This window comes from Buteo buteo, chromosome 6, assembly GCF_964188355.1.
Source record: "Buteo buteo chromosome 6, bButBut1.hap1.1, whole genome shotgun sequence".
Classification (NCBI taxonomy): Eukaryota; Metazoa; Chordata; class Aves; order Accipitriformes; family Accipitridae; genus Buteo; species Buteo buteo.
Window position 1 is genome coordinate 45053574 of NC_134176.1, and position 27419 is coordinate 45080992.

A 27419-nucleotide genomic window follows, 5' to 3' on the forward strand; every position below is an offset into this window, starting at 1 on the left:
GACTGAGCCCCGTGAGATGTTCCGTCTCTGGGAAAGCACGGATGCCCAGTGCTGTTGTGCCTGTAGGTACGGCGCCAAGGGACGGTGAAGAGCAGCAAGAGATTTCAGGGCTGGGCCCTTCCTCGGGGGAGATGGATCGCACCGTTCGCCTTTTCAGAAAGAGGCTTGCCGAGACTGAGCGCCACGAGATGTTCCGTCTCTGGGAAAGCACAGATCCCCAGTGTTGTTGTGCCTGTACGTAGAGTGCCAAGGGACGGTGAAGAGCAGCAAGAGCTTTCAGGGCTGGGCCCTTCGTCGTGGGAGAAGGATCCGACCATTCACCTTTTCAGAAAGAGGCTCTGCCGAGGCGTAGCGCCACGAGATGTTCCGTCTCTGCGAAAGCACGGATGCCCAGTGCTGTTGTGCCTGTAGGTAGGGTGCCAAGGGACGGTGAAGAGCAGCAAGAGCTTTCAGGGCTGGGCCCTTCCTCGGGGGAGATGGATCGCACCGTTCGCCTTTTCAGAAAGAGGCTTGCCGAGACTGAGCCCCGTGAGATGTTCCGTCTCTGGGAAAGCACGGATCCCCAGTGCTGTTGTGCCTGTAGGTAGGGTGCCAAGGGGCGGTGACGAGCAGCAAGAGCTTTCAGGGCTGGGCCCTTCCTCGTCGGAGAAGGATCCGAGCGTTCGCCTTTTCAGAAAGAGGCTCTGCCGAGGCGTAGCGCCACGAGATGTTCCGTCTCTGCGAAAGCACGGATGCCCAGTGCTGTTGTGCCTGTAGGTAGGGTGCCAAGGGACGGTGAAGAGCAGCAAGAGCTTTCAGGGCTGGGCCCTTCCTCGGGGGAGATGGATCGCACCGTTCGCCTTTTCAGAAAGAGGCTTGCCGAGACTGAGCCCCGTGAGATGTTCCGTCTCTGGGAAAGCACGGATCCCCAGTGCTGTTGTGCCTGTAGGTAGGGTGCCAAGGGACAGTGAAGAGCAGCAAGAGCTTTCAGGGCTGGGCCCTTCGTCGTGGGAGAAGGATCCGACCGTTCACCTTTTCAGAAAGAGGCTCTGCCGAGGCGTAGCGCCGTGAGATGTTCCGTCTCTGGGAAAGCACAGATCCCCAGTGCTGTTGTGCCTGTAGGTAGGGTGCCAAGGGGCGGTGAAGAGCAGCAAGAGCTTTCAGGGCTGGGCCGTTTCTCGTCGGAGAAGGATCCTACCGTTCGCCTTTTCAGAAAGAGGGTCTGCCGAGGCATAGCGCCACGAGATGTTCCGTCTCTGCGAAATCACGAATGCCCAGTGCTGTTGTGCCTGTAGGTACGGCGCCAAGGGACGGTGAAGAGCAGCAAGAGCTTTCAGGGCTGGTCCCTTCCTCGTGGGAGAAGGATCCGACCGTTCGCCTTTTCAGAAAGAGGCTTGACGAGATTGTGCCCCGTGAGATGTTCCGTCTCTGGGAAAGCACAGATCCCCAGTGCTGTTGTGCCTGTAGGTAGGGTGCCAAGGGACGGTGAAGAGCAGCAAGAGCTTTCAGGGCTGGGCCCTTCCTCGTGGGAGAAGGATCCGACCATTCGCCTTTTCAGAAAGAGGCTTGACGAGACTGTGCCCCGTGAGATGTTCCGTCTCTGGGAAAGCACGGATCCCCAGTGCTGTTGTGCCTGTACGTAGGGTGCCAAGGGACGGTGAAGAGCAGCAAGAGCTTTCAGGGCTGGGCCCTTCCTCGTGGGACAAGGATCCGACCGTTCGCCTTTTCAGAAAGAGGCTTGCCGAGACTGAGCCCCATGAGATGTTCCGTCTCTGGGAAAGCACAGATCCCCAGTGCTGTTGTGCCTGTAGGTAGGGTGCCAAGGGACGGTGAAGAGCAGCAAGAGCTTTCAGGGCTGGGCCCTTTGTCATGGGAGAAGGATCAGGCCGTTCGCCTTTTCAGAAAGAGCCTTGCCGAGACTGAGCCCCGTGAGATGTTCCGTCTCTGGGAAAGCACAGATCCCCAGTGCTGTTGTGCCTGTAGGTAGGGTGCCAAGGGACGGTGAAGAGCAGCAAGAGCTTTCAGGGCTGGGCCCTTCCTCGTGGGAGAAGGATCCGACCGTTCGCCTTTTCAGAAAGAGGCTTGCCGAGACTGAGCGCCACGAGATGTTCCGTCTCTGGGAAAGCACAGATCCCCAGTGCTGTTGTGCCTGTAGGTACGGTGCCAAGGGGCGGTGACGAGCAGCAAGAGCTTTCAGGGCTGGGCCCTTCCTCGTGGGACAAGGATCCGACCGTTCGCCTTTTCAGAAAGAGGCTTGCCGAGACTGAGCGCCACGAGATGTTCCGTCTCTGGGAAAGCACAGATCCCCAGTGCTGTTGTGCCTGTAGGTAGGGTGCCAAGGGACGGTGAAGAGCAGCAAGAGCTTTCAGGGCTGGGCCCTTCGTCGTGGGAGAAGGATCCGACCATTCACCTTTTCAGAAAGAGGCTCTGCCGAGGCGTAGCGCCACGAGATGTTCCGTCTCTGCGAAATCACGAATGCCCAGTGCTGTTGTGCCTGTAGGTACGGCGCCAAGGGACGGTGAAGAGCAGCAAGAGCTTTCAGGGCTGGTCCCTTCCTCGTCGGAGAATGATCCGACCGTTCGCCTTTTCAGAAAGAGGCTTGACGAGATTGTGCCCCGTGAGATGTTCCGTCTCTGGGAAAGCACAGATCCCCAGTGCTGTTGTGCCTGTAGGTAGGGTGCCAAGGGACGGTGAAGAGCAGCAAGAGCTTTCAGGGCTGGGCCCTTCCTCGTGGGAGAAGGATCCGACCATTCGCCTTTTCAGAAAGAGGCTTGACGAGACTGTGCCCCGTGAGATGTTCCGTCTCTGGGAAAGCACGGATCCCCAGTGCTGTTGTGCCTGTACGTAGGGTGCCAAGGGACGGTGAAGAGCAGCAAGAGCTTTCAGGGCTGGGCCCTTCGTCGTGGGAGAAGGATCCGACCGTTCGCCTTTTCAGAAAGAGGCTTGCCGAGACTGAGCCCCATGAGATGTTCCGTCTCTGCGAAAGCACGGATGCCCAGTGCTGTTGTGCCTGTAGGTAGGGTGCCAAGGGACGGTGAAGAGCAGCAAGAGCTTTCAGGGCTGGGCCCTTCCTCGGGGGAGATGGATCGCACCGTTCGCCTTTTCAGAAAGAGGCTTGCCGAGACTGAGCCCCGTGAGATGTTCCGTCTCTGGGAAAGCACGGATCCCCAGTGCTGTTGTGCCTGTAGGTAGGGTGCCAAGGGACAGTGAAGAGCAGCAAGAGCTTTCAGGGCTGGGCCCTTCGTCGTGGGAGAAGGATCCGACCGTTCACCTTTTCAGAAAGAGGCTCTGCCGAGGCGTAGCGCCGTGAGATGTTCCGTCTCTGGGAAAGCACAGATCCCCAGTGCTGTTGTGCCTGTAGGTAGGGTGCCAAGGGGCGGTGAAGAGCAGCAAGAGCTTTCAGGGCTGGGCCGTTTCTCGTCGGAGAAGGATCCTACCGTTCGCCTTTTCAGAAAGAGGGTCTGCCGAGGCATAGCGCCACGAGATGTTCCGTCTCTGCGAAATCACGAATGCCCAGTGCTGTTGTGCCTGTAGGTACGGCGCCAAGGGACGGTGAAGAGCAGCAAGAGCTTTCAGGGCTGGTCCCTTCCTCGTGGGAGAAGGATCCGACCGTTCGCCTTTTCAGAAAGAGGCTTGACGAGATTGTGCCCCGTGAGATGTTCCGTCTCTGGGAAAGCACAGATCCCCAGTGCTGTTGTGCCTGTAGGTAGGGTGCCAAGGGACGGTGAAGAGCAGCAAGAGCTTTCAGGGCTGGGCCCTTCCTCGTGGGAGAAGGATCCGACCATTCGCCTTTTCAGAAAGAGGCTTGACGAGACTGTGCCCCGTGAGATGTTCCGTCTCTGGGAAAGCACGGATCCCCAGTGCTGTTGTGCCTGTAGGTACGGCGCCAAGGGGCGGTGACGAGCAGCAAGAGCTTTCAGGGCTGGGCCCTTCCTCGTGGGACAAGGATCCGACCGTTCGCCTTTTCAGAAAGAGGCTTGCCGAGACTGAGCCCCATGAGATGTTCCGTCTCTGGGAAAGCACAGATCCCCAGTGCTGTTGTGCCTGTAGGTAGGGTGCCAAGGGACGGTGAAGAGCAGCAAGAGCTTTCAGGGCTGGGCCCTTTGTCATGGGAGAAGGATCAGGCCGTTCGCCTTTTCAGAAAGAGCCTTGCCGAGACTGAGCCCCGTGAGATGTTCCGTCTCTGGGAAAGCACAGATCCCCAGTGCTGTTGTGCCTGTAGGTAGGGTGCCAAGGGACGGTGAAGAGCAGCAAGAGCTTTCAGGGCTGGGCCCTTCCTCGTGGGAGAAGGATCCGACCGTTCGCCTTTTCAGAAAGAGGCTTGCCGAGACTGAGCGCCACGAGATGTTCCGTCTCTGGGAAAGCACAGATCCCCAGTGCTGTTGTGCCTGTAGGTACGGTGCCAAGGGGCGGTGACGAGCAGCAAGAGCTTTCAGGGCTGGGCCCTTCCTCGTGGGACAAGGATCCGACCGTTCGCCTTTTCAGAAAGAGGCTTGCCGAGACTGAGCGCCACGAGATGTTCCGTCTCTGGGAAAGCACAGATCCCCAGTGCTGTTGTGCCTGTAGGTAGGGTGCCAAGGGACGGTGAAGAGCAGCAAGAGCTTTCAGGGCTGGGCCCTTCGTCGTGGGAGAAGGATCCGACCATTCACCTTTTCAGAAAGAGGCTCTGCCGAGGCGTAGCGCCACGAGATGTTCCGTCTCTGCGAAATCACGAATGCCCAGTGCTGTTGTGCCTGTAGGTACGGCGCCAAGGGACGGTGAAGAGCAGCAAGAGCTTTCAGGGCTGGTCCCTTCCTCGTCGGAGAATGATCCGACCGTTCGCCTTTTCAGAAAGAGGCTTGACGAGATTGTGCCCCGTGAGATGTTCCGTCTCTGGGAAAGCACAGATCCCCAGTGCTGTTGTGCCTGTAGGTAGGGTGCCAAGGGACGGTGAAGAGCAGCAAGAGCTTTCAGGGCTGGGCCCTTCCTCGTGGGAGAAGGATCCGACCATTCGCCTTTTCAGAAAGAGGCTTGACGAGACTGTGCCCCGTGAGATGTTCCGTCTCTGGGAAAGCACGGATCCCCAGTGCTGTTGTGCCTGTACGTAGGGTGCCAAGGGACGGTGAAGAGCAGCAAGAGCTTTCAGGGCTGGGCCCTTCGTCGTGGGAGAAGGATCCGACCGTTCGCCTTTTCAGAAAGAGGCTTGCCGAGACTGAGCCCCATGAGATGTTCCGTCTCTGCGAAAGCACGGATGCCCAGTGCTGTTGTGCCTGTAGGTAGGGTGCCAAGGGACGGTGAAGAGCAGCAAGAGCTTTCAGGGCTGGGCCCTTTGTCATGGGAGAAGGATCCGGCCGTTTGCCTTTTCAGAAAGAGCCTTGCCGAGACTGAGCCCCGTGAGATGTTCCGTCTCTGGGAAAGCACAGATCCCCAGTGCTGTTGTGCCTGTAGGTAGGGTGCCAAGGGACAGTGAAGAGCAGCAAGAGCTTTCAGGGCTGGGCCCTTCCTCGTGGGAGAAGGATCCGACCGTTCTCCTTTTCAGAAAGAGGCTTGCCGAGACTGAGCCCCGTGAGATGTTCCGTCTCTGGGAAAGCACAGATCCCCAGTGCTGTTGTGCCTGTAGGTATGGTGCCAAGGGATGGTGAAGAGCAGCAAGAGCTTTCAGGGCTGGGCCCTTCCTCGTCGGAGAAGGATCCGACCGTTCGCCTTTTCAGAAAGAGGCTCTGCCGAGGCGTAGCGCCACGAGATGTTCCGTCTCTGCGAAAGCACTGATGCCCAGTGCTGTTGTGCCTGTAGGTAGGGTGCCAAGGGACGGTGAAGAGCAGCAAGAGCTTTCAGGGCTGGGCCCTTCGTCGTGGGACAAGGATCCGACCGTTCGCCTTTTCAGAAAGAGGCTTGCCGAGACTGAGCGCCACGAGATGTTCCGTCTCTGGGAAAGCACAGATCCCCAGTGCTGTTGTGCCTGTAGGTAGGGTGCCAAGGGACGGTGAAGAGCAGCAAGAGCTTTCAGGGCTGGGCCCTTCCTCGGGGGAGATGGATCGCACCGTTCGCCTTTTCAGAAAGAGGCTTGCCGAGACTCAGCGCCGTGAGATATTCCGTCTCTGGGAAAGCACAGATCCCCAGTGCTGTTGTGCCTGTAGGTAGGGTGCCAAGGGACGGTGAAGAGCAGCAAGAGCTTTCAGGGCTGGGCCCTTTCTCGTGGGATTAGGATCCGACCATTCACCTTTTCAGAAAGAGGCTCTGCCGAGGCATAGCGCCACGAGATGTTGCGTCTCTGCGAAATCACGGATGCCCAGTGCTGTTGTGCCTGTAGGTATGGCGCCAAGGGGCGGTGACGAGCAGCAAGAGCTTTCAGGGCTGGTCCCTTCCTCGTGGGAGAAGGATCCGACCGTTCACCATTTCAGAAAGAGGCTCTGCCGAGGCGTAGCGCCTCGAGATGTTCCGTCTCTGCGAAAGCACGGATGCCCAGTGCTGTTGTGCCTGTAGGTAGGGCCTCAAGGGACGGTGAAGAGCAGCAAGAGCTTTCAGGGCTGGGCCCTTCCTCGGGGGAGATGGATCGCACCGTTCGCCTTTTCAGAAAGAGGCTTGACGAGACTGAGCGCCACGAGATGTTCCGTCTCTGGGAAAGCACAGATCCCCAGTGCTGTTGTGCCTGTAGGTAGGGTGCCAAGGGACGGTGAAGAGCAGCAAGAGCTTTCAGGGCTGGGCCCTTCGTCGTGGGAGAAGGATCCGACCATTCACCTTTTCAGAAAGAGGCTCTGCCGAGGCGTAGCGCCACGAGATGTTCCGTCTCTGCGAAAGCACGGATGCCCAGTGCTGTTGTGACTGTAGGTAGGGCCACAAGGGACGGTGAAGAGAAGCAAGAGCTTTCAGGGCTGGGCCCTTCCTCGGGGGACAAGTATCCGACCGTTCACCTTTTCAGAAAGAGGCTTGCCGAGACTGAGCCCCGTGAGATGTTCCGTCTCTGGGAAAGCACAGATCCCCAGTGCTGTTGTGCCTGTAGGTAGGGTGCCAAGGGGCGGTGACGAGCAGCAAGAGCTTTCAGGGCTGGGCCCTTCCTCGTCGGAGAAGGATCCGACCGTTCGCCTTTTCAGAAAGAGGCTCTGCCGAGGCGTAGCGCCACGAGATGTTCCGTCTCTGCGAAAGCACGGATGCCCAGTGCTGTTGTGCCTGTAGGTAGGGTGCCAAGGGACGGTGAAGAGCAGCAAGAGCTTTCAGGGCTGGGCCCTTCCTCGGGGGAGATGGATCGCACCGTTCGCCTTTTCAGAAAGAGGCTTGCCGAGACTGAGCGCCGTGAGATATTCCGTCTCTGGGAAAGCACAGATCCCCAGTGCTGTTGTGCCTGTAGGTAGGGTGCCAAGGGACGGTGAAGAGCAGCAAGAGCTTTCAGGGCTGGGCCCTTCCTCGTGGGACAAGGATCCGACCGTTCGCCTTTTCAGAAAGAGGCTTGCCGAGACTGAGCCCCGTGAGATGTTCCGTCTCTGGGAAAGCACGGATGCCCAGTGCTGTTGTGCCTGTAGGTACGGCGCCAAGGGACGGTGAAGAGCAGCAAGAGCTTTCAGGGCTAGGCCCTTCCTCGTGGGAGAAGGATCCGACCGTTCGCCTTTTCAGAAAGAGGCTTGCCGAGACTGAGCCCCGTGAGATGTTCCGTCTCTGGGAAAGCACAGATCCCCAGTGCTGTTGTGCCTGTAGGTAGGGTGCCAAGGGGCGGTGACGAGCAGCAAGAGCTTTCAGGGCTGGGCCCTTCCTCGTCGGAGAAGGATCCGAGCGTTCGCTTTTTCAGAAAGAGGCTCAGCCGAGGCGTAGCGCAACGAGATGTTCCGTCTCTGCGAAAGCACTGATGCCCAGTGCTGTTGTGCCTGTAGGTAGGGTGCCAAGGGACGGTGAAGAGCAGCAAGAGCTTTCAGGGCTGGGCCCTTCGTCGTGGGACAAGGATCCGACCGTTCGCCTTTTCAGAAAGAGGCTTGCCGAGACTGAGCCCCATGAGATGTTCCGTCTCTGGGAAAGCACAGATCCCCAGTGCTGTTGTGCCTGTAGGTAGGGTGCCAAGGGACGGTGAAGAGCAGCAAGAGATTTCAGGGCTGGGCCCTTCCTCGGGGGAGATGGATCGCACCGTTCGCCTTTTCAGAAAGAGGCTTGCCGAGACTGAGCGCCACGAGATGTTCCGTCTCTGGGAAAGCACAGATCCCCAGTGTTGTTGTGCCTGTACGTAGAGTGCCAAGGGACGGTGAAGAGCAGCAAGAGCTTTCAGGGCTGGGCCCTTCGTCGTGGGAGAAGGATCCGACCATTCACCTTTTCAGAAAGAGGCTCTGCCGAGGCGTAGCGCCACGAGATGTTCCGTCTCTGCGAAAGCACGGATGCCCAGTGCTGTTGTGCCTGTAGGTAGGGTGCCAAGGGACGGTGAAGAGCAGCAAGAGCTTTCAGGGCTGGGCCCTTCCTCGGGGGAGATGGATCGCACCGTTCGCCTTTTCAGAAAGAGGCTTGCCGAGACTGAGCCCCGTGAGATGTTCCGTCTCTGGGAAAGCACGGATCCCCAGTGCTGTTGTGCCTGTAGGTAGGGTGCCAAGGGGCGGTGACGAGCAGCAAGAGCTTTCAGGGCTGGGCCCTTCCTCGTCGGAGAAGGATCCGAGCGTTCGCCTTTTCAGAAAGAGGCTCTGCCGAGGCGTAGCGCCACGAGATGTTCCGTCTCTGCGAAAGCACGGATGCCCAGTGCTGTTGTGCCTGTAGGTAGGGTGCCAAGGGACGGTGAAGAGCAGCAAGAGCTTTCAGGGCTGGGCCCTTCCTCGGGGGAGATGGATCGCACCGTTCGCCTTTTCAGAAAGAGGCTTGCCGAGACTGAGCCCCGTGAGATGTTCCGTCTCTGGGAAAGCACGGATCCCCAGTGCTGTTGTGCCTGTAGGTAGGGTGCCAAGGGACAGTGAAGAGCAGCAAGAGCTTTCAGGGCTGGGCCCTTCGTCGTGGGAGAAGGATCCGACCGTTCACCTTTTCAGAAAGAGGCTCTGCCGAGGCGTAGCGCCGTGAGATGTTCCGTCTCTGGGAAAGCACAGATCCCCAGTGCTGTTGTGCCTGTAGGTAGGGTGCCAAGGGGCGGTGAAGAGCAGCAAGAGCTTTCAGGGCTGGGCCGTTTCTCGTCGGAGAAGGATCCTACCGTTCGCCTTTTCAGAAAGAGGGTCTGCCGAGGCATAGCGCCACGAGATGTTCCGTCTCTGCGAAATCACGAATGCCCAGTGCTGTTGTGCCTGTAGGTACGGCGCCAAGGGACGGTGAAGAGCAGCAAGAGCTTTCAGGGCTGGTCCCTTCCTCGTGGGAGAAGGATCCGACCGTTCGCCTTTTCAGAAAGAGGCTTGACGAGATTGTGCCCCGTGAGATGTTCCGTCTCTGGGAAAGCACAGATCCCCAGTGCTGTTGTGCCTGTAGGTAGGGTGCCAAGGGACGGTGAAGAGCAGCAAGAGCTTTCAGGGCTGGGCCCTTCCTCGTGGGAGAAGGATCCGACCATTCGCCTTTTCAGAAAGAGGCTTGACGAGACTGTGCCCCGTGAGATGTTCCGTCTCTGGGAAAGCACGGATCCCCAGTGCTGTTGTGCCTGTACGTAGGGTGCCAAGGGACGGTGAAGAGCAGCAAGAGCTTTCAGGGCTGGGCCCTTCGTCGTGGGAGAAGGATCCGACCGTTCGCCTTTTCAGAAAGAGGCTTGCCGAGACTGAGCCCCATGAGATGTTCCGTCTCTGGGAAAGCACAGATCCCCAGTGCTGTTGTGCCTGTAGGTAGGGTGCCAAGGGACGGTGAAGAGCAGCAAGAGCTTTCAGGGCTGGGCCCTTTGTCATGGGAGAAGGATCAGGCCGTTCGCCTTTTCAGAAAGAGCCTTGCCGAGACTGAGCCCCGTGAGATGTTCCGTCTCTGGGAAAGCACAGATCCCCAGTGCTGTTGTGCCTGTAGGTAGGGTGCCAAGGGACGGTGAAGAGCAGCAAGAGCTTTCAGGGCTGGGCCCTTCCTCGTGGGAGAAGGATCCGACCGTTCGCCTTTTCAGAAAGAGGCTTGCCGAGACTGAGCGCCACGAGATGTTCCATCTCTGGGAAAGCACAGATCCCCAGTGCTGTTGTGCCTGTAGGTACGGTGCCAAGGGGCGGTGACGAGCAGCAAGAGCTTTCAGGGCTGGGCCCTTCCTCGTGGGACAAGGATCCGACCGTTCGCCTTTTCAGAAAGAGGCTTGCCGAGACTGAGCGCCACGAGATGTTCCGTCTCTGGGAAAGCACAGATCCCCAGTGCTGTTGTGCCTGTAGGTAGGGTGCCAAGGGACGGTGAAGAGCAGCAAGAGCTTTCAGGGCTGGGCCCTTCGTCGTGGGAGAAGGATCCGACCATTCACCTTTTCAGAAAGAGGCTCTGCCGAGGCGTAGCGCCACGAGATGTTCCGTCTCTGCGAAATCACGAATGCCCAGTGCTGTTGTGCCTGTAGGTACGGCGCCAAGGGACGGTGAAGAGCAGCAAGAGCTTTCAGGGCTGGTCCCTTCCTCGTCGGAGAATGATCCGACCGTTCGCCTTTTCAGAAAGAGGCTTGACGAGATTGTGCCCCGTGAGATGTTCCGTCTCTGGGAAAGCACAGATCCCCAGTGCTGTTGTGCCTGTAGGTAGGGTGCCAAGGGACGGTGAAGAGCAGCAAGAGCTTTCAGGGCTGGGCCCTTCCTCGTGGGAGAAGGATCCGACCATTCGCCTTTTCAGAAAGAGGCTTGACGAGACTGTGCCCCGTGAGATGTTCCGTCTCTGGGAAAGCACGGATCCCCAGTGCTGTTGTGCCTGTACGTAGGGTGCCAAGGGACGGTGAAGAGCAGCAAGAGCTTTCAGGGCTGGGCCCTTCGTCGTGGGAGAAGGATCCGACCGTTCGCCTTTTCAGAAAGAGGCTTGCCGAGACTGAGCCCCATGAGATGTTCCGTCTCTGCGAAAGCACGGATGCCCAGTGCTGTTGTGCCTGTAGGTAGGGTGCCAAGGGACGGTGAAGAGCAGCAAGAGCTTTCAGGGCTGGGCCCTTTGTCATGGGAGAAGGATCTGGCCGTTTGCCTTTTCAGAAAGAGCCTTGCCGAGACTGAGCCCCGTGAGATGTTCCGTCTCTGGGAAAGCACAGATCCCCAGTGCTGTTGTGCCTGTAGGTAGGGTGCCAAGGGACGGTGAAGAGCAGCAAGAGCTTTCAGGGCTGGGCCCTTCCTCGTGGGACAAGGATCCGACCGTTCGCCTTTTCAGAAAGAGGCTTGCCGAGACTGAGCCCCGTGAGATGTTCCGTCTCTGGGAAAGCACAGATCCCCAGTGCTGTTGTGCCTGTAGGTAGGGTGCCAAGGGACAGTGAAGAGCAGCAAGAGCTTTCAGGGCTGGGCCCTTCCTCGTGGGAGAAGGATCCGACCGTTCTCCTTTTCAGAAAGAGGCTTGCCGAGACTGAGCCCCGTGAGATGTTCCGTCTCTGGGAAAGCACAGATCCCCAGTGCTGTTGTGCCTGTAGGTATGGTGCCAAGGGATGGTGAAGAGCAGCAAGAGCTTTCAGGGCTGGGCCCTTTCTCGTCGGAGAAGCATCCGGCGTTTGCCTTTTCAGAAAGAGGCTTGCCGAGACTGAGCCCCGTGAGATGTTCCGTCTCTGGGAAAGCACAGATCCCCACTGCTGTTGTGCCTGTAGGTAGGGTTCCAAGGGACAGTGAAGAGCAGCAAGAGCTTTCAGGGCTGGGCCCTTCCTCGTCGGAGAAGGATCCGACCGTTCGCCTTTTCAGAAAGAGGCTCTGCCGAGGCGTAGCGCCACGAGATGTTCCGTCTCTGCGAAAGCACTGATGCCCAGTGCTGTTGTGCCTGTAGGTAGGGTGCCAAGGGACGGTGAAGAGCAGCAAGAGCTTTCAGGGCTGGGCCCTTCGTCGTGGGACAAGGATCCGACCGTTCGCCTTTTCAGAAAGAGGCTTGCCGAGACTGAGCGCCACGAGATGTTCCGTCTCTGGGAAAGCACAGATCCCCAGTGCTGTTGTGCCTGTAGGTAGGGTGCCAAGGGACGGTGAAGAGCAGCAAGAGCTTTCAGGGCTGGGCCCTTCCTCGGGGGAGATGGATCGCACCGTTCGCCTTTTCAGAAAGAGCCTTGCCGAGACTGAGCCCCGTGAGATGTTCCGTCTCTGGGAAAGCACAGATCCCCAGTGCTGTTGTGCCTGTAGGTAGGGTGCCAAGGGACGGTGAAGAGCAGCAAGAGCTTTCAGGGCTGGGCCCTTCCTCGTGGGAGAAGGATCCGACCGTTCGCCTTTTCAGAAAGAGGCTTGCCGAGACTGAGCGCCACGAGATGTTCCATCTCTGGGAAAGCACAGATCCCCAGTGCTGTTGTGCCTGTAGGTACGGTGCCAAGGGGCGGTGACGAGCAGCAAGAGCTTTCAGGGCTGGGCCCTTCCTCGTGGGACAAGGATCCGACCGTTCGCCTTTTCAGAAAGAGGCTTGCCGAGACTGAGCGCCACGAGATGTTCCGTCTCTGGGAAAGCACAGATCCCCAGTGCTGTTGTGCCTGTAGGTAGGGTGCCAAGGGACGGTGAAGAGCAGCAAGAGCTTTCAGGGCTGGGCCCTTCGTCGTGGGAGAAGGATCCGACCATTCACCTTTTCAGAAAGAGGCTCTGCCGAGGCGTAGCGCCACGAGATGTTCCGTCTCTGCGAAATCACGAATGCCCAGTGCTGTTGTGCCTGTAGGTACGGCGCCAAGGGACGGTGAAGAGCAGCAAGAGCTTTCAGGGCTGGTCCCTTCCTCGTCGGAGAATGATCCGACCGTTCGCCTTTTCAGAAAGAGGCTTGACGAGATTGTGCCCCGTGAGATGTTCCGTCTCTGGGAAAGCACAGATCCCCAGTGCTGTTGTGCCTGTAGGTAGGGTGCCAAGGGACGGTGAAGAGCAGCAAGAGCTTTCAGGGCTGGGCCCTTCCTCGTGGGAGAAGGATCCGACCATTCGCCTTTTCAGAAAGAGGCTTGACGAGACTGTGCCCCGTGAGATGTTCCGTCTCTGGGAAAGCACGGATCCCCAGTGCTGTTGTGCCTGTACGTAGGGTGCCAAGGGACGGTGAAGAGCAGCAAGAGCTTTCAGGGCTGGGCCCTTCGTCGTGGGAGAAGGATCCGACCGTTCGCCTTTTCAGAAAGAGGCTTGCCGAGACTGAGCCCCATGAGATGTTCCGTCTCTGCGAAAGCACGGATGCCCAGTGCTGTTGTGCCTGTAGGTAGGGTGCCAAGGGACGGTGAAGAGCAGCAAGAGCTTTCAGGGCTGGGCCCTTTGTCATGGGAGAAGGATCTGGCCGTTTGCCTTTTCAGAAAGAGCCTTGCCGAGACTGAGCCCCGTGAGATGTTCCGTCTCTGGGAAAGCACAGATCCCCAGTGCTGTTGTGCCTGTAGGTAGGGTGCCAAGGGACGGTGAAGAGCAGCAAGAGCTTTCAGGGCTGGGCCCTTCCTCGTGGGACAAGGATCCGACCGTTCGCCTTTTCAGAAAGAGGCTTGCCGAGACTGAGCCCCGTGAGATGTTCCGTCTCTGGGAAAGCACAGATCCCCAGTGCTGTTGTGCCTGTAGGTAGGGTGCCAAGGGACAGTGAAGAGCAGCAAGAGCTTTCAGGGCTGGGCCCTTCCTCGTGGGAGAAGGATCCGACCGTTCTCCTTTTCAGAAAGAGGCTTGCCGAGACTGAGCCCCGTGAGATGTTCCGTCTCTGGGAAAGCACAGATCCCCAGTGCTGTTGTGCCTGTAGGTATGGTGCCAAGGGATGGTGAAGAGCAGCAAGAGCTTTCAGGGCTGGGCCCTTTCTCGTCGGAGAAGCATCCGGCGTTTGCCTTTTCAGAAAGAGGCTTGCCGAGACTGAGCCCCGTGAGATGTTCCGTCTCTGGGAAAGCACAGATCCCCACTGCTGTTGTGCCTGTAGGTAGGGTTCCAAGGGACAGTGAAGAGCAGCAAGAGCTTTCAGGGCTGGGCCCTTCCTCGTCGGAGAAGGATCCGACCGTTCGCCTTTTCAGAAAGAGGCTCTGCCGAGGCGTAGCGCCACGAGATGTTCCGTCTCTGTGAAAGCACTGATGCCCAGTGCTGTTGTGCCTGTAGGTAGGGTGCCAAGGGACGGTGAAGAGCAGCAAGAGCTTTCAGGGCTGGGCCCTTCGTCGTGGGACAAGGATCCGACCGTTCGCCTTTTCAGAAAGAGGCTTGCCGAGACTGAGCGCCACGAGATGTTCCGTCTCTGGGAAAGCACAGATCCCCAGTGCTGTTGTGCCTGTAGGTAGGGTGCCAAGGGACGGTGAAGAGCAGCAAGAGCTTTCAGGGCTGGGCCCTTCCTCGGGGGAGATGGATCGCACCGTTCGCCTTTTCAGAAAGAGGCTTGCCGAGACTCAGCGCCGTGAGATATTCCGTCTCTGGGAAAGCACAGATCCCCAGTGCTGTTGTGCCTGTAGGTAGGGTGCCAAGGGACGGTGAAGAGCAGCAAGAGCTTTCAGGGCTGGGCCCTTTCTCGTGGGATTAGGATCCGACCATTCACCTTTTCAGAAAGAGGCTCTGCCGAGGCATAGCGCCACGAGATGTTGCGTCTCTGCGAAATCACGGATGCCCAGTGCTGTTGTGCCTGTAGGTATGGCGCCAAGGGGCGGTGACGAGCAGCAAGAGCTTTCAGGGCTGGTCCCTTCCTCGTGGGAGAAGGATCCGACCGTTCGCCTTTTCAGAAAGAGGTTTGCCGAGACTGAGCCCTGTGAGATGTTCCGTCTCTGGTAAAGCACAGATCCCCAGTGCTGTTGTGCCTGTAGGTAGGGTGCCAAGGGACGGTGAAGAGCAGCAAGAGCTTTCAGGGCTGAGCCCTTTCTCGTCGGAGAAGGATCCGACCGTTCGCCTTTTCAGAAAGAGGCTCTGCCGAAGCATAGCGCCACGAGATGTTGCGTCTCTGCGAAATCAGAGATGCCCAGTGCTGTTGTGCCTGTAGGTACGGCGCCAAGGGGCGGTGACGAGCAGCAAGAGCTTTCAGGGCTGGGCCCTTCCTCGTGGGACAAGGATCCGACCGTTCGCCTTTTCAGAAAGAGGCTTGACGAGATTGTGCCCCGTGAGATGTTCCGTCTCTGGGAAAGCACAGATCCCCAGTGCTGTTGTGCCTGTAGGTAGGGTGCCAAGGGACGGTGAAGAGCAGCAAGAGCTTTCAGGGCTGGGCCCTTCCTCGTGGGAGAAGGATCCGACCATTCGCCTTTTCAGAAAGAGGCTTGACGAGACTGTGCCCCGTGAGATGTTCCGTCTCTGGGAAAGCACGGATCCCCACTGCTGTTGTGCCTGTAGGTAGGGTGCCAAGGGACGGTGAAGAGCAGCAAGAGCTTTCAGGGATGGGCTCTTCCTCGTGGGAGAAGGATCCGATCGTTCAACTTTTCAGAAAGAGGCTCTGCCGAGGCGTAGCGCCACGAGATGTTCCGTCTCTGCGCAAGCACGGATGCCCAGTGCTGTTGTGCCTGTAGGTAGGGCCACAAGGGACAGAGAAGAGCAGCAAGAGCTTTCAGGGCTGGGCCCTTCCTCGGGTGAGATGGATCGCACCGTTCGCCTTTTCAGAAAGAGGCTTGCCGAGACTCAGCGCCGTGAGATATTCCGTCTCTGGGAAAGCACAGCTCCCCAGTGCTGTTGTGCCTGTAGGTAGGGTGCCAAGGGGCGGTGACGAGCAGCAAGAGCTTTCAGGGCTGGGCCCTTTCTCGTGGGAGAAGGATCCGACCGTTCGCCTTTTCAGAAAGAGGCTTGCCGAGACTGAGCCCCGTGAGATGTTCCGTCTCTGGGAAAGCACAGATCCCCAGTGCTGTTGTGCCTGTAGGTAGGGTGCCAAGGGGTGGTGACGAGCAGCAAGAGCTTTCAGGGCTGGGCCCTTTCTCGTCGGAGAAGGATCCGAGCGTTCGCCTTTTCAGAAAGAGGCTCTGCCGAGGCGTAGCGCCACGAGATGTTCCGTCTCTGCGAAAGCACGGATGCCCAGTGCTGTTGTGCCTGTAGGTACGGCGCCAAGGGACGGTGAAGAGCAGCAAGAGCTTTCAGGGCTGGTCCCTTCCTCGTGGGAGAAGGATCCGACCGTTCGCCTTTTCAGAAAGAGGCTTGACGAGATTGTGCCCCGTGAGATGTTCCGTCTCTGGGAAAGCACAGATCCCCAGTGCTGTTGTGCCTGTAGGTAGGGTGCCAAGGGACGGTGAAGAGCAGCAAGAGCTTTCAGGGCTGGTCCCTTCCTCGGGGGAGAAGGATCCGACCGTTCGCCTTTTCAGAAAGAGGCTTGACGAGACTGTGCCCCGTGAGATGTTCCGTCTCTGGGAAAGCACGGATCCCCAGTGCTGTTGTGCCTGTACGTAGAGTGCCAAGGGACGGTGAAGAGCAGTAAGAGCTTTCAGGGCTGGGCCCTTCCTCGTGGGAGAAGGATCCGACCGTTCGCCTTTTCAGAAAGAGGCTTGCCGAGACTGAGCCCCGTGAGATGTTCCGTCTCTGGGAAAGCACAGATCCCCACTGCTGTTGTGCCTGTAGGTAGGGTTCCAAGGGACAGTGAAGAGCAGCAAGAGCTTTCAGGGCTGGGCCCTTCCTCGTCGGAGAAGGATCCGACCGTTCGCCTTTTCAGAAAGAGGCTCTGCCGAGGCGTAGCGCCACGAGATGTTCCGTCTCTGGGAAAGCACAGATCCCCAGTGCTGTTGTGCCTGTAGGTAGGGTGCCAAGGGACGGTGAAGAGCAGCAAGAGCTTTCAGGGCTGGGCCCTTCCTCGGGGGAGATGGATCGCACCGTTCGCCTTTTCAGAAAGAGCCTTGCCGAGACTGAGCCCCGTGAGATGTTCCGTCTCTGGGAAAGCACAGATCCCCAGTGCTGTTGTGCCTGTAGGTAGGGTGCCAAGGGACGGTGAAGAGCAGCAAGAGCTTTCAGGGCTGGGCCCTTCCTCGTGGGAGAAGGATCCGACCGTTCGCCTTTTCAGAAAGAGGCTTGCCGAGACTGAGCGCCACGAGATGTTCCATCTCTGGGAAAGCACAGATCCCCAGTGCTGTTGTGCCTGTAGGTACGGTGCCAAGGGGCGGTGACGAGCAGCAAGAGCTTTCAGGGCTGGGCCCTTCCTCGTGGGACAAGGATCCGACCGTTCGCCTTTTCAGAAAGAGGCTTGCCGAGACTGAGCGCCACGAGATGTTCCGTCTCTGGGAAAGCACAGATCCCCAGTGCTGTTGTGCCTGTAGGTAGGGTGCCAAGGGACGGTGAAGAGCAGCAAGAGCTTTCAGGGCTGGGCCCTTCGTCGTGGGAGAAGGATCCGACCATTCACCTTTTCAGAAAGAGGCTCTGCCGAGGCGTAGCGCCACGAGATGTTCCGTCTCTGCGAAATCACGAATGCCCAGTGCTGTTGTGCCTGTAGGTACGGCGCCAAGGGACGGTGAAGAGCAGCAAGAGCTTTCAGGGCTGGTCCCTTCCTCGTCGGAGAATGATCCGACCGTTCGCCTTTTCAGAAAGAGGCTTGACGAGATTGTGCCCCGTGAGATGTTCCGTCTCTGGGAAAGCACAGATCCCCAGTGCTGTTGTGCCTGTAGGTAGGGTGCCAAGGGACGGTGAAGAGCAGCAAGAGCTTTCAGGGCTGGGCCCTTCCTCGTGGGAGAAGGATCCGACCATTCGCCTTTTCAGAAAGAGGCTTGACGAGACTGTGCCCCGTGAGATGTTCCGTCTCTGGGAAAGCACGGATCCCCAGTGCTGTTGTGCCTGTACGTAGGGTGCCAAGGGACGGTGAAGAGCAGCAAGAGCTTTCAGGGCTGGGCCCTTCGTCGTGGGAGAAGGATCCGACCGTTCGCCTTTTCAGAAAGAGGCTTGCCGAGACTGAGCCCCATGAGATGTTCCGTCTCTGCGAAAGCACGGATGCCCAGTGCTGTTGTGCCTGTAGGTAGGGTGCCAAGGGACGGTGAAGAGCAGCAAGAGCTTTCAGGGCTGGGCCCTTTGTCATGGGAGAAGGATCTGGCCGTTTGCCTTTTCAGAAAGAGCCTTGCCGAGACTGAGCCCCGTGAGATGTTCCGTCTCTGGGAAAGCACAGATCCCCAGTGCTGTTGTGCCTGTAGGTAGGGTGCCAAGGGACGGTGAAGAGCAGCAAGAGCTTTCAGGGCTGGGCCCTTCCTCGTGGGACAAGGATCCGACCGTTCGCCTTTTCAGAAAGAGGCTTGCCGAGACTGAGCCCCGTGAGATGTTCCGTCTCTGGGAAAGCACAGATCCCCAGTGCTGTTGTGCCTGTAGGTAGGGTGCCAAGGGACAGTGAAGAGCAGCAAGAGCTTTCAGGGCTGGGCCCTTCCTCGTGGGAGAAGGATCCGACCGTTCTCCTTTTCAGAAAGAGGCTTGCCGAGACTGAGCCCCGTGAGATGTTCCGTCTCTGGGAAAGCACAGATCCCCAGTGCTGTTGTGCCTGTAGGTATGGTGCCAAGGGATGGTGAAGAGCAGCAAGAGCTTTCAGGGCTGGGCCCTTTCTCGTCGGAGAAGCATCCGGCGTTTGCCTTTTCAGAAAGAGGCTTGCCGAGACTGAGCCCCGTGAGATGTTCCGTCTCTGGGAAAGCACAGATCCCCACTGCTGTTGTGCCTGTAGGTAGGGTTCCAAGGGACAGTGAAGAGCAGCAAGAGCTTTCAGGGCTGGGCCCTTCCTCGTCGGAGAAGGATCCGACCGTTCGCCTTTTCAGAAAGAGGCTCTGCCGAGGCGTAGCGCCACGAGATGTTCCGTCTCTGCGAAAGCACTGATGCCCAGTGCTGTTGTGCCTGTAGGTAGGGTGCCAAGGGACGGTGAAGAGCAGCAAGAGCTTTCAGGGCTGGGCCCTTCGTCGTGGGACAAGGATCCGACCGTTCGCCTTTTCAGAAAGAGGCTTGCCGAGACTGAGCGCCACGAGATGTTCCGTCTCTGGGAAAGCACAGATCCCCAGTGCTGTTGTGCCTGTAGGTAGGGTGCCAAGGGACGGTGAAGAGCAGCAAGAGCTTTCAGGGCTGGGCCCTTCCTCGGGGGAGATGGATCGCACCGTTCGCCTTTTCAGAAAGAGGCTTGCCGAGACTCAGCGCCGTGAGATATTCCGTCTCTGGGAAAGCACAGATCCCCAGTGCTGTTGTGCCTGTAGGTAGGGTGCCAAGGGACGGTGAAGAGCAGCAAGAGCTTTCAGGGCTGGGCCCTTTCTCGTGGGATTAGGATCCGACCATTCACCTTTTCAGAAAGAGGCTCTGCCGAGGCATAGCGCCACGAGATGTTGCGTCTCTGCGAAATCACGGATGCCCAGTGCTGTTGTGCCTGTAGGTATGGCGCCAAGGGGCGGTGACGAGCAGCAAGAGCTTTCAGGGCTGGTCCCTTCCTCGTGGGAGAAGGATCCGACCGTTCGCCTTTTCAGAAAGAGGTTTGCCGAGACTGAGCCCTGTGAGATGTTCCGTCTCTGGTAAAGCACAGATCCCCAGTGCTGTTGTGCCTGTAGGTAGGGTGCCAAGGGACGGTGAAGAGCAGCAAGAGCTTTCAGGGCTGAGCCCTTTCTCGTCGGAGAAGGATCCGACCGTTCGCCTTTTCAGAAAGAGGCTCTGCCGAAGCATAGAGCCACGAGATGTTGCGTCTCTGCGAAATCAGAGATGCCCAGTGCTGTTGTGCCTGTAGGTACGGCGCCAAGGGGCGGTGACGAGCAGCAAGAGCTTTCAGGGCTGGGCCCTTCCTCGTGGGACAAGGATCCGACCGTTCGCCTTTTCAGAAAGAGGCTTGACGAGATTGTGCCCCGTGAGATGTTCCGTCTCTGGGAAAGCACAGATCCCCAGTGCTGTTGTGCCTGTAGGTAGGGTGCCAAGGGACGGTGAAGAGCAGCAAGAGCTTTCAGGGCTGGGCCCTTCCTCGTGGGAGAAGGATCCGACCATTCGCCTTTTCAGAAAGAGGCTTGACGAGACTGTGCCCCGTGAGATGTTCCGTCTCTGGGAAAGCACGGATCCCCACTGCTGTTGTGCCTGTAGGTAGGGTGCCAAGGGACGGTGAAGAGCAGCAAGAGCTTTCAGGGATGGGCTCTTCCTCGTGGGAGAAGGATCCGATCGTTCAACTTTTCAGAAAGAGGCTCTGCCGAGGCGTAGCGCCACGAGATGTTCCGTCTCTGCGCAAGCACGGATGCCCAGTGCTGTTGTGCCTGTAGGTAGGGCCACAAGGGACAGAGAAGAGCAGCAAGAGCTTTCAGGGCTGGGCCCTTCCTCGGGTGAGATGGATCGCACCGTTCGCCTTTTCAGAAAGAGGCTTGCCGAGACTCAGCGCCGTGAGATATTCCGTCTCTGGGAAAGCACAGCTCCCCAGTGCTGTTGTGCCTGTAGGTAGGGTGCCAAGGGGCGGTGACGAGCAGCAAGAGCTTTCAGGGCTGGGCCCTTTCTCGTGGGAGAAGGATCCGACCGTTCGCCTTTTCAGAAAGAGGCTTGCCGAGACTGAGCCCCGTGAGATGTTCCGTCTCTGGGAAAGCACAGATCCCCAGTGCTGTTGTGCCTGTAGGTAGGGTGCCAAGGGGTGGTGACGAGCAGCAAGAGCTTTCAGGGCTGGGCCCTTTCTCGTCGGAGAAGGATCCGAGCGTTCGCCTTTTCAGAAAGAGGCTCTGCCGAGGCGTAGCGCCACGAGATGTTCCGTCTCTGCGAAAGCACGGATGCCCAGTGCTGTTGTGCCTGTAGGTACGGCGCCAAGGGACGGTGAAGAGCAGCAAGAGCTTTCAGGGCTGGTCCCTTCCTCGGGGGAGAAGGATCCGACCGTTCGCCTTTTCAGAAAGAGGCTTGACGAGACTGTGCCCCGTGAGATGTTCCGTCTCTGGGAAAGCACGGATCCCCAGTGCTGTTGTGCCTGTACGTAGAGTGCCAAGGGACGGTGAAGAGCAGCAAGAGCTTTCAGGGCTGGTCCCTTCCTCGGGGGAGAAGGATCCGACCGTTCGCCTTTTCAGAAAGAGGCTTGACGAGACTGTGCCCCGTGAGATGTTCCGTCTCTGGGAAAGCACGGATCCCCAGTGCTGTTGTGCCTGTACGTAGAGTGCCAAGGGACGGTGAAGAGCAGTAAGAGCTTTCAGGGCTGGGCCCTTCCTCGTGGGAGAAGGATCCGACCGTTCGCCTTTTCAGAAAGAGGCTTGCCGAGACTGAGCCCCGTGAGATGTTCCGTCTCTGGGAAAGCACAGATCCCCAGTGCTGTTGTGCCTGTAGGTAGGGTGCCAAGGGACGGTGACGAGCAGCAAGAGTTTCAGGGCTGGGCCCTTCCTCGTCGGAGAAGGATCCGACCGTTCGCCTTTTCAGAAAGAGGCTCTGCCGAGGCGTAGCGCCACGAGATGTTCCGTCTCTGCGAAAGCACGGATGCCCAGTGCTGTTGTGCCTGTAGGTAGGGTGCCAAGGGACGGTGAAGAGCAGCAAGAGCTTTCAGGGCTGGGCCCTTCCTCGGGGGAGATGGATCGCACCGTTCGCCTTTTCAGAAAGAGGCTTGCCGAGACTCAGCCCCGTGAGATATTCCGTCTCTGGGAAAGCACAGATCCCCAGTGCTGTTGTGCCTGTAGGTAGGGTGCCAAGGGGCGGTGAAGAGCAGCAAGAGCTTTCAGGGCTGGGCCCTTCCTCGTGGGAGAAGGATCCGACCGTTCGCCTTTTCAGAAAGAGGTTTGCCGAGACTGAGCCCTGTGAGATGTTCCGTCTCTGGGAAAGCACAGATCCCCAGTGCTGTTGTGCCTGTAGGTAGGGTGCCAAGGGGCGGAGAAGAGCAGCAAGAGCTTTCAGGGCTGGGCCCTTTCTCGTCGGAGAAGGATCCGACCGTTCGCCTTTTCAGAAAGAGGCTCTGCCGAAGCATAGCGCCACGAGATGTTGCGTCTCTGCGAAATCAGAGATGCCCAGTGCTGTTGTGCCTGTAGGTACGGCGCCAAGGGGCGGTAACGAGCAGCAAGAGCTTTCAGGGCTGGGCCCTTCCTCGTGGGAGAAGGATCCGACCGTTCGCCTTTTCAGAAAGAGGCTTGACGAGATTGTGCCCCGTGAGATGTTCCGTCTCTGGGAAAGCACAGATCCCCAGTGCTGTTGTGCCTGTAGGTAGGGTGCCAAGGGACGGTGAAGAGCAGCAAGAGCTTTCAGGGCTGGGCCCTTCCTCGTGGGAGAAGGATCCGACCATTCGCCTTTTCAGAAAGAGGCTTGACGAGACTGTGCCCCGTGAGATGTTCCGTCTCTGGGAAAGCACGGATCCCCAGTGCTGTTGTGCCTGTAGGTAGGGTGCCAAGGGACGGTGAAGAGCAGCAAGAGCTTTCAGGGATGGGCTCTTCCTCGTGGGAGAAGGATCCGATCGTTCACCTTTTCAGAAAGAGGCTCTGCCGAGGCGTAGCGCCACGAGATGTTCCGTCTCTGCGCAAGCACGGATGCCCAGTGCTGTTGTGCCTGTAGGTAGGGCCACAAGGGACGGTGAAGAGCAGCAAGAGCTTTCAGGGCTGGGCCCTTCCTCGGGTGAGATGGATCGCACCGTTCGCCTTTTCAGAAAGAGGCTTGCCGAGACTCAGCGCCGTGAGATATTCCGTCTCTGGGAAAGCACAGCTCCCCAGTGCTGTTGTGCCTGTAGGTAGGGTGCCAAGGGGCGGTGACGAGCAGCAAGAGCTTTCAGGGCTGGGCCCTTTCTCGTGGGAGAAGGATCCGACCGTTCGCCTTTTCAGAAAGAGGCTTGCCGAGACTGAGCCCCGTGAGATGTTCCGTCTCTGGGAAAGCACAGATCCCCAGTGCTGTTGTGCCTGTAGGTAGGGTGCCAAGGGACAGTGAAGTGCAGCAAGAGCTTTCAGGGCTGGGCCCTTCGTCGTGGGACAAGGATCCGACCGTTCACCTTTTCAGAAAGAGGCTCTGCCGAGGCCTAGCGCCACGAGATGTTCCGTCTCTGCGAAAGCACGGATGCCCAGTGCTGTTGTGCCTGTAGGTAGGGTGCCAAGGGACGGTGAAGAGCAGCAAGAGCTTTCAGGGCTGGGCCCTTCGTCGTGGGACAAGGATCCGACCGTTCGCCTTTTCAGAAAGAGGCTTGCCGAGACTGAGCGCCACGAGATGTTCCGTCTCTGGGAAAGCACAGATCCCCAGTGCTGTTGTGCCTGTAGGTAGGGTGCCAAGGGACGGTGAAGAGCAGCAAGAGCTTTCAGGGCTGGGCCCTTCCTCGGGGGAGATGGATCGCACCGTTCGCCTTTTCAGAAAGAGGCTTGCCGAGACTCAGCGCCGTGAGATATTCCGTCTCTGGGAAAGCACAGATCCCCAGTGCTGTTGTGCCTGTAGGTAGGGTGCCAAGGGACGGTGAAGAGCAGCAAGAGCTTTCAGGGCTGGGCCCTTTCTCGTGGGATTAGGATCCGACCATTCACCTTTTCAGAAAGAGGCTCTGCCGAGGCATAGCGCCACGAGATGTTGCGTCTCTGCGAAATCACGGATGCCCAGTGCTGTTGTGCCTGTAGGTATGGCGCCAAGGGGCGGTGACGAGCAGCAAGAGCTTTCAGGGCTGGTCCCTTCCTCGTGGGAGAAGGATCCGACCGTTCGCCTTTTCAGAAAGAGGTTTGCCGAGACTGAGCCCTGTGAGATGTTCCGTCTCTGGTAAAGCACAGATCCCCAGTGCTGTTGTGCCTGTAGGTAGGGTGCCAAGGGACGGTGAAGAGCAGCAAGAGCTTTCAGGGCTGAGCCCTTTCTCGTCGGAGAAGGATCCGACCGTTCGCCTTTTCAGAAAGAGGCTCTGCCGAAGCATAGCGCCACGAGATGTTGCGTCTCTGCGAAATCAGAGATGCCCAGTGCTGTTGTGCCTGTAGGTACGGCGCCAAGGGGCGGTGACGAGCAGCAAGAGCTTTCAGGGCTGGGCCCTTCCTCGTGGGACAAGGATCCGACCGTTCGCCTTTTCAGAAAGAGGCTTGACGAGATTGTGCCCCGTGAGATGTTCCGTCTCTGGGAAAGCACAGATCCCCAGTGCTGTTGTGCCTGTAGGTAGGGTGCCAAGGGACGGTGAAGAGCAGCAAGAGCTTTCAGGGCTGGGCCCTTCCTCGTGGGAGAAGGATCCGACCATTCGCCTTTTCAGAAAGAGGCTTGACGAGACTGTGCCCCGTGAGATGTTCCGTCTCTGGGAAAGCACGGATCCCCACTGCTGTTGTGCCTGTAGGTAGGGTGCCAAGGGACGGTGAAGAGCAGCAAGAGCTTTCAGGGATGGGCTCTTCCTCGTGGGAGAAGGATCCGATCGTTCAACTTTTCAGAAAGAGGCTCTGCCGAGGCGTAGCGCCACGAGATGTTCCGTCTCTGCGCAAGCACGGATGCCCAGTGCTGTTGTGCCTGTAGGTAGGGCCACAAGGGACAGAGAAGAGCAGCAAGAGCTTTCAGGGCTGGGCCCTTCCTCGGGTGAGATGGATCGCACCGTTCGCCTTTTCAGAAAGAGGCTTGCCGAGACTCAGCGCCGTGAGATATTCCGTCTCTGGGAAAGCACAGCTCCCCAGTGCTGTTGTGCCTGTAGGTAGGGTGCCAAGGGGCGGTGACGAGCAGCAAGAGCTTTCAGGGCTGGGCCCTTTCTCGTGGGAGAAGGATCCGACCGTTCGCCTTTTCAGAAAGAGGCTTGCCGAGACTGAGCCCCGTGAGATGTTCCGTCTCTGGGAAAGCACAGATCCCCAGTGCTGTTGTGCCTGTAGGTAGGGTGCCAAGGGGTGGTGACGAGCAGCAAGAGCTTTCAGGGCTGGGCCCTTTCTCGTCGGAGAAGGATCCGAGCGTTCGCCTTTTCAGAAAGAGGCTCTGCCGAGGCGTAGCGCCACGAGATGTTCCGTCTCTGCGAAAGCACGGATGCCCAGTGCTGTTGTGCCTGTAGGTACGGCGCCAAGGGACGGTGAAGAGCAGCAAGAGCTTTCAGGGCTGGTCCCTTCCTCGGGGGAGAAGGATCCGACCGTTCGCCTTTTCAGAAAGAGGCTTGACGAGACTGTGCCCCGTGAGATGTTCCGTCTCTGGGAAAGCACGGATCCCCAGTGCTGTTGTGCCTGTACGTAGAGTGCCAAGGGACGGTGAAGAGCAGCAAGAGCTTTCAGGGCTGGTCCCTTCCTCGGGGGAGAAGGATCCGACCGTTCGCCTTTTCAGAAAGAGGCTTGACGAGACTGTGCCCCGTGAGATGTTCCGTCTCTGGGAAAGCACGGATCCCCAGTGCTGTTGTGCCTGTACGTAGAGTGCCAAGGGACGGTGAAGAGCAGTAAGAGCTTTCAGGGCTGGGCCCTTCCTCGTGGGAGAAGGATCCGACCGTTCGCCTTTTCAGAAAGAGGCTTGCCGAGACTGAGCCCCGTGAGATGTTCCGTCTCTGGGAAAGCACAGATCCCCAGTGCTGTTGTGCCTGTAGGTAGGGTGCCAAGGGACGGTGACGAGCAGCAAGAGTTTCAGGGCTGGGCCCTTCCTCGTCGGAGAAGGATCCGACCGTTCGCCTTTTCAGAAAGAGGCTCTGCCGAGGCGTAGCGCCACGAGATGTTCCGTCTCTGCGAAAGCACGGATGCCCAGTGCTGTTGTGCCTGTAGGTAGGGTGCCAAGGGACGGTGAAGAGCAGCAAGAGCTTTCAGGGCTGGGCCCTTCCTCGGGGGAGATGGATCGCACCGTTCGCCTTTTCAGAAAGAGGCTTGCCGAGACTCAGCCCCGTGAGATATTCCGTCTCTGGGAAAGCACAGATCCCCAGTGCTGTTGTGCCTGTAGGTAGGGTGCCAAGGGGCGGTGAAGAGCAGCAAGAGCTTTCAGGGCTGGGCCCTTCCTCGTGGGAGAAGGATCCGACCGTTCGCCTTTTCAGAAAGAGGTTTGCCGAGACTGAGCCCTGTGAGATGTTCCGTCTCTGGGAAAGCACAGATCCCCAGTGCTGTTGTGCCTGTAGGTAGGGTGCCAAGGGGCGGAGAAGAGCAGCAAGAGCTTTCAGGGCTGGGCCCTTTCTCGTCGGAGAAGGATCCGACCGTTCGCCTTTTCAGAAAGAGGCTCTGCCGAAGCATAGCGCCACGAGATGTTGCGTCTCTGCGAAATCAGAGATGCCCAGTGCTGTTGTGCCTGTAGGTACGGCGCCAAGGGGCGGTAACGAGCAGCAAGAGCTTTCAGGGCTGGGCCCTTCCTCGTGGGAGAAGGATCCGACCGTTCGCCTTTTCAGAAAGAGGCTTGACGAGATTGTGCCCCGTGAGATGTTCCGTCTCTGGGAAAGCACAGATCCCCAGTGCTGTTGTGCCTGTAGGTAGGGTGCCAAGGGACGGTGAAGAGCAGCAAGAGCTTTCAGGGCTGGGCCCTTCCTCGTGGGAGAAGGATCCGACCATTCGCCTTTTCAGAAAGAGGCTTGACGAGACTGTGCCCCGTGAGATGTTCCGTCTCTGGGAAAGCACGGATCCCCAGTGCTGTTGTGCCTGTAGGTAGGGTGCCAAGGGACGGTGAAGAGCAGCAAGAGCTTTCAGGGATGGGCTCTTCCTCGTGGGAGAAGGATCCGATCGTTCACCTTTTCAGAAAGAGGCTCTGCCGAGGCGTAGCGCCACGAGATGTTCCGTCTCTGCGCAAGCACGGATGCCCAGTGCTGTTGTGCCTGTAGGTAGGGCCACAAGGGACGGTGAAGAGCAGCAAGAGCTTTCAGGGCTGGGCCCTTCCTCGGGTGAGATGGATTGCACCGTTCGCCTTTTCAGAAAGAGGCTTGCCGAGACTCAGCGCCGTGAGATATTCCGTCTCTGGGAAAGCACAGCTCCCCAGTGCTGTTGTGCCTGTAGGTAGGGTGCCAAGGGGCGGTGACGAGCAGCAAGAGCTTTCAGGGCTGGGCCCTTTCTCGTGGGAGAAGGATCCGACCGTTCGCCTTTTCAGAAAGAGGCTTGCCGAGACTGAGCCCCGTGAGATGTTCCGTCTCTGGGAAAGCACAGATCCCCAGTGCTGTTGTGCCTGTAGGTAGGGTGCCAAGGGACAGTGAAGTGCAGCAAGAGCTTTCAGGGCTGGGCCCTTCGTCGTGGGACAAGGATCCGACCGTTCACCTTTTCAGAAAGAGGCTCTGCCGAGGCCTAGCGCCACGAGATGTTCCGTCTCTGCGAAAGCACGGATGCCCAGTGCTGTTGTGCCTGTAGGTAGGGTGCCAAGGGATGGTGAAGAGCAGCAAGAGCTTTCAGGGCTGGGCCCTTCCTCGGGGGAGATGGATCGCACCGTTCGCCTTTTCAGAAAGAGGCTTGCCGAGACTCAGCCCCGTGAGATATTCCGTCTCTGGGAAAGCACAGATCCCCAGTGCTGTTGTGCCTGTAGGTAGGGTGCCAAGGGGCGGTGACGAGCAGCAAGAGCTTTCAGGGCTGGGCCCTTCCTCGTGGGAGAAGGATCCGACCGTTCGCCTTTTCAGAAAGAGGCTTGCCGAGACTGAGCCCCGTGAGATGTTCCGTCTCTGGGAAAGCACAGATCCCCAGTGCTGTTGTGCCTGTAGGTAGGGTGCCAAGGGGTGGTGACGAGCAGCAAGAGCTTTCAGGGCTGGGCCCTTTCTCGTGGGAGAAGGATCCGAGCGTTCGCCTTTTCAGAAAGAGGCTCTGCCGAGGCGTAGCGCCACGAGATGTTCCGTCTCTG